The sequence below is a fragment of the Amphibalanus amphitrite genome, unplaced genomic scaffold, assembly GCF_019059575.1.
Source record: "Amphibalanus amphitrite isolate SeventyFive unplaced genomic scaffold, NRLGWU_Aamphi_draft 000102F_arrow, whole genome shotgun sequence".
NCBI classification, from domain to species: Eukaryota; Metazoa; Arthropoda; class Thecostraca; order Balanomorpha; family Balanidae; genus Amphibalanus; species Amphibalanus amphitrite.
In genome coordinates, this window is record NW_024881597.1 from 617,601 (window position 1) to 629,650 (window position 12,050).

Below are 12,050 nucleotides of genomic sequence, written 5' to 3' on the forward strand. Positions count from 1 at the left end.
ATAAGATCTGACGACAAACCAAGAACAGGAATCTACGAATCGAGTAAGTCAATCCCACCATATGCATCATGCTGCGAGTTGGGAGCGAAAAAAAGCCATGTATTCCAATGGGAGGAGCGAGACGCGACTCGCAAGCGTGAAAGCTGTGATCCAGCCTATACCATCGATACGACAGGTGCGCTGTTGAGACATAAGTCGCGTTTACATAGCATTTTTGACGAGGCTCTAGCTCATTGATTTTGCAATAATTTCGATGCAGTGATCTTCGTATATTTGGAAGGGATCATTTTGTAAATTGTAAAGCACCATTGGCATCTTTTGCGACATGTCGGGCGGAGCTTACAACAACCCCAATGTAAACGCGGCTATTGACCGCCGGCAGCAAACATTTCATTCCCTCCAGCCCATCCATGCCGACCCCGACCTGTCGATAATCCTCGTCAAACGTCACTGGTGACACAGCCGCACCTGACGCCCCCTCACCTGTTGCGCGCGGCAGACTCCTGACCGGTAGGCGGGACGACATCGCGTCGACGCTGACGAGACAGCTCAGCAGTGCTGTCAGCAGTCTCAGACGGGAGGCCATGTCGCCCGGAGGTCCGCTGACACACGGTTCGGATTACAGGCGGTCCTCTCACCCCGGGTCCGGGTCAACCCTGGTCCGCACTTCCCCGGCCAGCTATGGCACTCAGAAGAGGCTGAAGTCCCCGTTAGCTCACCTCGCTTCGCGGCTTGGCCGCTCGGCAGTACGGGGGAAGCAGCGTACTTTGCCGCAGAACGGACGCTTTACTCAAAGAATTCACTAGGCAACTGACAGAAGTTCAGTCTGTGGAGACTGGTGGATTTAGCGGCTGCAGCTTCCACATGTTAACTACATTTAGGCCAAATTACTCTTGACCATTTAGCCAAATTGAAGACCAAATTACAATCAGATCAAACGCTCCACCGACTGCGCGGATTACATGAGCTAAGTCCACCGAGCTGTCCAACTAACCCAGTCAATCTCAGTAGACCAGCTCGGAGGCTTCCGATCACTCAGCCGATATCAGTCTCCCAACAACACAGTCGCTGTATGTACAGCACCACCCCACCCCACTGTCCTCACCGCTCCATGTCCACTCCCGAGCCTCCCCACTCGGTCACTGTGCGGAGTCTCGGCGACCGTCTCCGGCCGTCGGAGACGACGCGGGCGACCGTCGGAGGCGACGCGAGCGACCGTCAGAGGCGACGCGAGCGACTGCGGCGGCCGTCGGAGCGGCACCTGAGAGCGGTGTCGGGTGCCGAGCCGCGTCGCCTCTTCCGACGCTCCCGAGTTGGATCCTTCCCCGCTCGGTCAAGGAACGCGGGGATGGGGACGCATAGTGGGACACACTGGGGACACGCTGGGTCACTGGGACGCACTGGGAAGCTGGGACGTGAGGACTACATATAGATGGGGCTCTGCAGCATGCTGCGGAGCAGGGGCTCATGAGTACCGAACCAAAGCAACTCAGTTGCTACCCCCTAATGTAATTAATGACCTGATGACCTAACGATTGTCAAACTGATGAGCCATACCAACCAACATGTTTTTTGTTGTTGTTATAATTAGCATGCCTTACGTAGTGCATGGAGCGGTCGTTTATCAGACAAAGGTAAATACTGCAAAACAGGATTAAAAAGTACTCAAATAGGTACCTACAGCCTTACCTTATCATTTCACATTTTTAAAAATAATGGAAAGAAGTACCTATACCTACATATCGGCCATACGTACAACTTTTAAACCAAATTATGGGCATGCCGCATGGTCTACGCCAATCTATTTCCGGTAGGTTGTCACGTTCTTTTCTAGTCCTCAGACACCCAAGAATGGTTCGAGAAAGAATGTAAATTCGTAAGTAACATAGTTTGTTTTGTTGGAATCTTCCGTTCCTCTACCGCGAGTATGTTTTTCTCAGTAATTCGCCCTCTTTTCAGGATATCCGCTTCACCAGTCTTCTAGTTGGCTGACTCTTGCGCGGTATGTCCCGATTACTCACAAAATTGCATGCATTTTGGTATTCAATGATAGCGGAATGAGGCAATTTTCCGGGCTCACTCAGGTACGTACGTGTAGCGCCGCTATTGCCTAGCAACCGCCGGCTCAATCCACCACCATACACGCCCGTGCACGATCGAGGGTGGCCTCTCGAGATACATCAGCTCGCCTCTGGTCGATGCGCGGCGCGCGCGCAATCCAACGCGCCATAATTAGATGAAACCCACGCTCCAAGTCCATAAACACTGTGCACCGCGCAGTTTTCTAACGGATCCATCCTGTGCTGTTTTCAAAGGTGATGAAATGAGGCGAATGGGGAATCAGACGTGCGGCTCTGGGCTGGTCTAATGGAATGGGTCGTGTCACGTGTGACTTTGAACGTGTCTAATGGAATGGGTCGTGCGACTGGACTGGTCTAAAAGAATGGAGCAAATGACTCCAAATGGAATGAGCGACTCAAGATTTCTTTCAGTAACGGGTTTCATTCGTCACTCGTCAGTCCGACTCAGTCAGGGCAATATTCCGAATTGATTTAAGAATGTGCCATGTATTCCTCCAGGCTAGTTTTATAAAAACGTGCCTTGCGTCTTCGCATTTGATGGAATGTGAACACGGGTGAAACTTTGTGCGGAGCTGGCAGGGCCCGGGCGCAGCAAATCCGCCACCGCCCTAGTGATGTCCTTGACCTCCGCGGTCTGTTGCTGCTCCAAAGCCAAGCCGGCGTCGAATTTACAGAGCTCGGGCCCTCCCAGCTCGGCACAAAGTTCCACCTATGAATGTGAATATTGGCTGACGATTGCCAATGTGAAATGGAACGTGCTGCGCGGCTGTAGATTTGTAGGTTACCTTCAATGAAGTGCGGCCGTGAGTGAGTGAGTTCAGATGAACGGGCATTGGCATGAATGAACAAAACCATGGATTGGTAACCAAAATATGAGACATTACGGGTATGGAATGTGAAAAGAGCTGTCATAGACTGGCCATAGGTTCATCTGAAGTATAAATTCTCTGTTCTGGTACTTCATTCAGCGCAATATCATTTCTAATTCGAGTAATTGCCGACTTCTTTGAGTCGAGTAACTATGCTCAAAATAGGTAGAGGTACTGTGTGAAATCCAGCCCCATATAGAATCTGGTCCAAGGCCAAACACGCATGAGTTTCGGTGACAGTGTTACCGTCCAGAAACATGTCCAGATGGCTTCTGCGGCCTGGACAACACACCCTTTCAACGTCTTACAACTACTGACGCGGCAAAGTTGAAAGCGTTCTTTGAGCCTATCCACACGATTCAGGCTGCGTGGTGCGCAGCCTCTGTGTGTCGGAAATTTTCCAGACGTCCAAATGTGGCTGCTATCTCATCTGAGGCGTCTCCCCGGCCTCGACGACCGACGGGCGTCCGACTCAAAGGTGCACTCCTTCTATTTCCGTCTGTCGGCGGCTGGCCGAGATCGAACCCAGAAAACCAATGGGCTCCATCGCGACAAACGCCCTCAGAGCGCCGCGCTGGACAGATCAAACGCGGCCGAGAATGCAAATGGAAGGTGACTGGTGACTCGATAAGGGACGGCCTGTCCGCCGGCGTCTGGGGTTCCGCACGCGCGGCGGACCGTCGACGCGTCGTTTCCGTCGCGGAGGCGTCGGACGCGCTCCGCCGAGACCGACGCCGGATTAGGAGACGGGACGAGTCGGTGGGGGGGGGGGGGGGGGGGCGGCAGACGCGTTCCGGCCGCGCCGCCGCCGCACAAAGCTCCCACCACGAAACCAGCCAGAGGGGATTTAGTTCAGAAATGTCAACAGCATTTCGTCGGCAGAGATTACTTTCGCGTCTGGACGGCTAATCGCATGTTATATAAGAGTAAACGGAAAAACAATTGCATCATTCCCTCGTGTGACATTCAGATAAAACACGATTGCAATGTAGACACAAGTGCAACCCCCTCTTCCATGAAAATTCGCAGAGAATGTCTCACAGACTGACCACTTTTGACCAGCGATACAATATGCGGCCTAAGCACCAATAGCAGCACGACGATAAGGCACTAATGTGACGCTAGCGAACGATGAGATGAGAACTGTTGATAACATAATCTTCAGTCGCACACGGCACATGTCCCGCTTCCAAACCGTACAAAACCGTGGATCGAGTGTTTTTAAACGTTGCACGCGAATCGATACAACTATTTGCACGATTAACCAAGTCAAGAACATACGACGCTTCCTGACCCTGTGATAGGGTGTGAGGAAGCAATTTGATAAAGGAAATAAAGAGAAGGAAGTTGATTTAGGATTAAGGGCTCAACCGATGATAAATCGGGCAAGTTTCGATGGTGCGCACGTTCGCCATCTTCCCAGAACTGAGATACCTCCAGCCGCGGGAGCAGTCGTCTCGCTCTGACCTATACGCGGCGCGGCGCCGGCTGCTATGAAGTACTCTGCTCGCCCTGACCGCAGCGCCGGCTGCTTTCAAGAGCCGCTCGACTGAGACGTGACCCCAGGTGCGTCGGCAGCCGCGAACGATGGCCGGCCATCCTCGGAAACGGCCGCTTCGGCTTCCACAGACGGGATGGCCGGCCGCCGCGGCTCCGGGAACAGGCCGTCATCAGTCGAGTCATGAGGGATCGATGACGCGCCCCGCCGGCTTCCGGACGCGTGCGCCTGCGGGACGCCAGCGGGTCTGCCGGGCCGCCATCGGGTCTGCTGGCCCGCCGGTGGCGCCGTCTCGGTGGCTGCAGCTCGAGGCTCAGCCTACCGCCGGGATAAGTGAGCGGGGGCGCTGGTCGAAAACTGAGCGCAGGGTGATGGACGGGCAGAAGATTCGAGCGAATACATTCCGTTATGCATTTGTGGCGTTTTGTTGATGTATTTGTAAAATAACAGCCCACTCACAAGTACCAAGGGAAAGAAAGTATCACAAATGGCAGCTTCTCTTCATTTCCTCCTACAAAGGACACACAACTACTCTGATGACTAAGCTCTTGCACTTCAACCCAGACTGCTTAGATGTTCGCGGATGTACTCATTTCTTGGGGAGGGGGAGGTGAGCTTAAGGCCTGGCTACACTATGCGTTTTCTGCGTGCGTTTTTTGCGTGTTTGCGTGTTTTGCGTAATATCGTTCTAGAAAAAAGACAATATTACGTTTTTGTGATGTTTTTTATCTTAAATTTTAGTAAATATAAGAGTTATATTAACTTTTGTATAAAACTAGTGTAAAAGTTATATTATTTACAACTGTTTTCCAGAACGAATTTACGCAAAAAAACGCAAACCCGCAAAAAACGCACGCAGAAAACGCATAGTGTAGCCAGGCCTTTAGAGTGGAGTGCACTTCTCTGTCAAATATACATAATTCAAAAGAAAACTACTAGGCAAACCATAAGGTTGACAATTACCGTCAAGGGTCGAACGAAAACAAAGGACGATAAAACATTTTAACCGCAAAGCTTTGAGCTTGTAGCGCTGTGGTGGTGGTCTACGCGTAATTTTAGGAGGTTCCTCATTCTTTCCTATTTTCCATATGCATTTATCTTCTTCAGTTCACCTTCAGCGTATCCCCGGATGACAGCGCTTGATTCACGGTTTCCATCATTCAGAAAAAAATACCTAATGCAATTGAAACGCATCGAAAATGGATCGTAAAGCTAAAAAGTAATCGACTGAACACGTTATTTAAATCGAGTCGAGAACACGGCAAAGACAGAACAAAATAAATAACTAAATCGAGCAGATGAATGCATCTGCAGTTAGTATGAGATGGCATCAGTTCAGCTGTCTCAGACAAATCGTCACGATGAACCATTCAAACCCCAAGCAGTTGAAAGACTAACCCCAAGAAGACGCCACCTCTCGCCCAATTCCGATGCGATAAATTTAGGTGATATGATAATCATTGTTTGAATATTAGTGTGCCCTCTGTAGAGTGTAGACTACAGAGGTTACTAACACCCAATTTTCAAGACCGACCACCTGACGGTCAATGGACTCAGATCAGATATTGCACATCAGACGGGCCAACTGTCGTCTATCCCAGACTGTCCCAGAAGCATCGTTCCAAATTGATCCCAGAACTGCCCCATCAGACCATCAGACGGACAACTGTATCCCAGACTGACCCCGGACCAACTACCACCTACACCGCACCATCAGCCAGACGATGACGGCTGTTGGACCGAGAGACTCCCATTGGGGCAGTACAGCCGATCCTCCCATCCGCGGCGACCCCGGTTATCGGCCGTTCTCGGCTCGTCTTTTCAGTCAGCTCAGTTCGTTATGGAGGTCCACATGTGGTGCGGACGTGCGGCGCCGGCCATTGGTGCTTTGGTCGGCGGAATCGCCGTCTGAATGTGCTTCATTTGTCAGGGAGCAGACAAAATAATTGCAGCTTATTTACGGCAAATAAAGGTTTGCAGTTGACTGGTGCACGCCGCTGCATTCACAGGACATACGTCGTAATAACAGCCAAAGGGAGCTGCGAATTCCACATAGGAAGTGACTTTAATTTTAATCGCATTACACATAGGTAAAGTTCGCATACGGTTCATCACAAAGCATCTTCTGTAAACTAGCTTAACCCGCGCCCTGCTGGGGGGGGTGTTTGAACACCCCCCCTTGTGGTTTTTCGCGAATATCTCAAAAACGGCGGCGCGGAGCGCCGCCGTTTTTGGTACACCTTATCATACATCAATTCTACACATGTTGTGAAAATTTCAGACCAAGGTCATTCAAGGTCAGGTCACCAGGTCACTTGAAGTGACCTCACCTCATAAAAAGTTTCAATGTCTGTCATAGCTACACCGAGTGACCGATCGCTTTGAAACTTTCAGCGATTGCTAAGAGCAATAGCATGTACAAAATGTATATCTCAGAATTTTGATATCGATGACCTAAGGTCAGGTCAATTTTGCGACCTCCCCATTATAAGTCAATGGGAGAAAATTGAAATGCGCCTCTTTTGGACGAAAGACATTATAAACACTCCCAAACACCGAATTACAAGTGGTTTAGACACACTGAACATGAAAATGGTGTCCGTGACCCCTGTTTATGCCCTGAGGTCATCTTAGGTCACGAATGGTATCTAACAGTTTTTCTCAAATAACTTTTGATAGAGGCATGCTAGAGCGATGAAAACGCCTTAGATGTGTTCAGCTCGACGATACGGATCGACTGATATGCAACATGACCCTTTCCGGTCAGGTCATGACCTTGACCTGAGGTCAAATTTTCAAGTTGACCTTTCAAGGTCAAGTTATAGTTCATTCGATGCGTCTTGACGAGAGGAACACGATGCCGGTAAAAGTAAGCTCGTACAAGGCTTGGGTCAAAAGTTATTGCAGAAAAACTGTTTCCGAAAAAATCGGCTATTTTTGCAGTTTTTGCCCCCTGCAGGCAAAACCGTTGACGTTAGGTCAAATCTGAGAGAATTACTTAGAAAGGGCGTTAATAGGGCTATCGAATGCGCTTTTCCGCGGCGCTGTAGCTCTATTGGTTCCCGAGTTATGCGTTGGCTTCTTGGAAATTTTCGACATTCGACCCGGAAATCGGCGAAATTTTGCCTTCAATGACCTCTGGTGACCTGACCTTTGACCTGACCAAAAAATTGACCGAAGTGATTTCGTCATTATTTTTGACGCTCTTTCGAACGCCGCCTTTCGCGTATCGCTACGTGGCCCAGGAGCCGAGTTAGAAGGGGGGTGTTCAAACACCCCCCCCAGCAGGGCGTGGAAATCCAGGACCCCCAGCCGGGCGCGGGTTAACCCTCGCCGGCCGAGGGGGGGGGGCGGGTGCCGCCCCCCCATAGGGTTTTTTTCTCGATAGCTCCGAACACGCTGGCGATAGAGAGCTGAAACTTGGCATACCTGACCTTTGATCCAAGCCGCATCTTTTGACACCAACCGCATTTTTGGGTCAGGTCAGGTCACTGACCTATGACGTCATAAGTGAACCTCTGCACGGTCTTCAGATGTCGCAACTTCGCAACGCCCTCACTGCCAGAGGAGATGTCACAGGGAAATGAAACTTGCAGGATCTAGTATCCATTATGAGTCTCACAACTTGTATATCTCGGATTTTTCCTAAAGGTCATATGAGGTCAGGTCATTTTCGTGACCTCACCATTATAAGTCAATGGGGAAAAATGAAAACTGCTATTCTGGCGCCGGGAACGATCTCCAACTATCTCAAGCACACAGAATCGTGATTTGATGCACTCCTTGCAAGGTTAGATGCGTCACTTTTGCAATTTTGACCTTGCGTGACGTCATTTATGACGTCATCAAGGTCATATTAGTTTTTCGTCAATAACTCTTGATCAAATTGAGCTAGCGAGTCGAGAAAGCCACCAATGGATTCAGGAAGACCTGCCGAATCGAATGATATGCGATATGACCTCTTTCGACCAACTTCGTGACCTGGGGGTGCTGACCTGACCTTGACCTGAGGTCAACACCCAAAGTTGACCTGACCCGGACAAAAAGTATATCATTCGACGCGCCTGAGCGAGGCGAACACGATGCTGCCAAAATCGCGGCTCTGCGGCCGTTTTTTGCGAAGTTATTCACCAAAAACTGAACCGTACCCTGGGGCACTTGACCTGACCTCAGAGGTCACCGGTTGACCTAGGACCTTAAAATCGGGTACCAATCTCTGCGTCTCGTAACGGCGCACACGCTCGTTTTTTCCGCGACGCGCTAGCTCCACCAGGGGCGAAACGGCGAGGGGGGGTCGTACCCGCCCCCCCCCCCTCGGCCGGCGCGTATGTAGAAAACCAATAGGTCCGGCGAGGGTTAAAGGAAATAGGCGATTCTTCAATACCCATCCATTGTCATCCATCGCTCCTCTAGCATGTGATACCTACCTACCTTGCAGAATCGTCGTCACGAGTCTTTGACAATCATTGAACGAGTACGCCGCCTAAGACCGAATAAGTCAATATGGCATTGCCAATAATGAATAGGGCATTGCAATTATTTGCACGTTCACCTATTTTCGGCTAAAACAGTTAAGATCACTCTCTCGTTGATGCTACACAACACAACCATTAAAATCGATCATTACAAGGTCCCTCTGACTAGCACGCGCTTTATCAACACCTACACTCTACCTACACTGAGAAAAATCCTGACTCCGCATGACACCCCCAGGGGGAGTTCACCAAAACGACACCCCAAAACTCCCAGGTGGTACTCCTCATTACACCCCCTCCAAAACTCTCCATTACACCCCAAAACTTCCCTCGAGAAACTCTCTGTAACTCTCCCTACCGTTTTAGAAAACTCTTCATTTCTCTCCTTTACCCTATCAAAACAAACAACACACTCCCCGAAACTCCCTTCCATTACTCTCAATGACTCTCTTACAGCCTCATAATTACTCCCGATTACTCCATTCCATTATTCCCCAAAACTCCGTTTACAGCTTCATGGTATACCTCTAGTTAGTCCCCATCAAACTCACCCAAACTTCCCATCACTCCACTCCAGCCCCCCCCCCCCCCCGAAAATAAATATTGGACGAATAGCGTAACCACCCAAAGCTCGTGTACCGGAGCACAGATAAAAAAATATATATTTCAAGAAATGTGTATTCATAGTCCGGGGCGATGGGAGGCTTAAAAAATTGACAAAAGCTTTCGACATCCCGCCGCGGCACGCTCTCCGGGGATCTCACACCATATGCTACACGGTCGCGAGTTTTGATGTTAAAAATCCAAAAGGCGGCCTACCACAGCAGGAATGCTTGGTCTGGTGGTGCCGCTACCACCTCCTGGGCCTCGACGAATACTGCGTCTTCTTCGTCCGGCTCTCCTTTCACGATGGTGGGATGGATATTTTGCGGGCCTCCGTTGGCTTCCGACGTGTCTTGCGGGATGCGCTGCAGGCTCTCCAGCTCATCCCCTGCAAAATGTTAATAACCATGAAATTATAGGCACACTTAACATTGCGTGGGAGGAAATGGGGGAGAAAGAAAAAGAGAAGGAGGGAAATAATGAAGGAGGGAGGGAGGGAAGGAGGGGAGGGATGGAGGAAGGAAGGAAGGAAGGAAGGAAGGAAGGAAGGAAGGAAGGGAGGGAGGGAGGGAGGGAGGGAGGGAGGGAGAGAGGGAGAAAGAAAGGGAGAGAGAGGAGAGGGGAAGGAGGGAGTGAGGAAGGTAGCGAGGAAAGATGGAAGGAAGAAATGAGGGAGGAGACTGAGAGGTAGGCAGATGAGACAAGATGAGACGAGACGAGACACACGCGACCTGACGTGTTGGCACTGATACTGCATTTCGGCACATGATGTCAAAATAATGAAAGCAAGAGATTGCAAAGTTAGCATACTTTTTATGCACTACAATTTTGAGAAAGTTAAGTTTCAGTGAAAGTCTAAAGGGCAAGTTAACAGCCTCCATCTTAGTTGCAGACACAGTAGGGAAATGCTATAAAACGTACTTGAGCGCTCAAAAAGTTAAGGTCGCTTAAAATAAGCTAAGGACGTTATACGCTGCATAGGTACCCATGTTAACATTAAAGAACAACAAGTGGACAATAACAATAGGATCCATGACGTGTAAAGCTTGTGTAATCCTAACTTTCCAATTTATTCGAGGGAAATGATGAATGAGATTTGCCAATACCTAGAAACACAGAGCATGCTGTTTCCCATCTTTATCTCACTCGGGAACGAAGCAAATCAATTACCCTTACTGAGACCATTCCAGCCCATCAAGAACATGGCGTTACCATATGTTCTCATCACAGCATTATAACACTTTGCACTATAAAAGCATGATGAGAAATACAGCTAAGCTTACCTTTAAATCCAAAGTAAGGTCCAATTATAATCCGTCACTGTATGGTCAGGTCCGTCTAAGTCAACACGCTCTTCACTAACACCTCGCCCGCCGCCCCGCACAACGTGCTGTATACTACGCGCAAAAGATGGCGGCCACCGGCAGCCTCGCGACGTATGCTAAAACCCCTTCGTAACTCCCCTTTTACTCCTGTCGGAACGTTCGGGAAAAGTTTTTCGGGAGTAATGGAGAGTTGCGTCACAGAGTTATGGGATGTCACACATGGAGCTTCATTTCGCCATCCATTAAGAACTCTTGAAAACTCTTTCGCAAAATGAGGAAGGTTCAAAGTTACCCTAGAACACACTCAATAACTCTGCTGGAAAGGGTGTTATCGATGGTTTTCAGGAGTTTTCAGGGGAGCATTTTCAAGAGTTTTGACCCATATGGAGTCAATTTTTTTCTCAGTGTACAGCATGCTCCCATACCTGCAACCTTAAATCTATCACTCAGCATACAACCCGAGCGCCGGTTAATTGCCTGTCGACTGAGCCGTGACCCTACCTGTTAATCATAACCAATTAACCACCAGCCTACCGGTGACACTATTCTGATCGCATTTTAAGCATGATTTGTGGACACATGGCCGCAACGCCCTCCATCAGGCCCTAATGCGTGCAGCCGACAGCAATGGCCCAGTCCGGGGCCGATTACGCTCGGCGCAGCGTCACTAATTTATGGCGTCAGTGGTCCCGAGTCCGCCGGGGATCTAGCTGTGAGCGGCAGCGCCGGGGGAACCGCGACGAGAAACGGGCCATAATCCACAGCACACGGCGAGAAGCGGGCACACAACTGACATCATTAGGCGCACGTATTTCACGAACTGGAATGTCGGGCTGTTGCGTTCTGCGATATCAGGAGCCGGGCTGTAGCCACACTCGCCGCATCTCGAACCGTAATCTGATCCGATAATGATCGATGCGATCGGCCTTAATTTGATCATGCGATGCTAGACGGTATAGTATGACAGTCATTGGGAGCATGCGGAGCGCGGCCCGATCATGTCTAGACATTTCTAAGAAAGGAACAGAAATCGCACCTTGCAAATGTCAAATAGATGCATTAGGAGAAGGGAGGCACGCATGTCAACCTGCCATCTTATGCAACGAGCATCGGACATAACGTTAGACCTTAGAAGATAACGTTGCATTATTTTGCGCAGAAAGCCAATGACAATAATCCCACACACTGATGACAGCCTT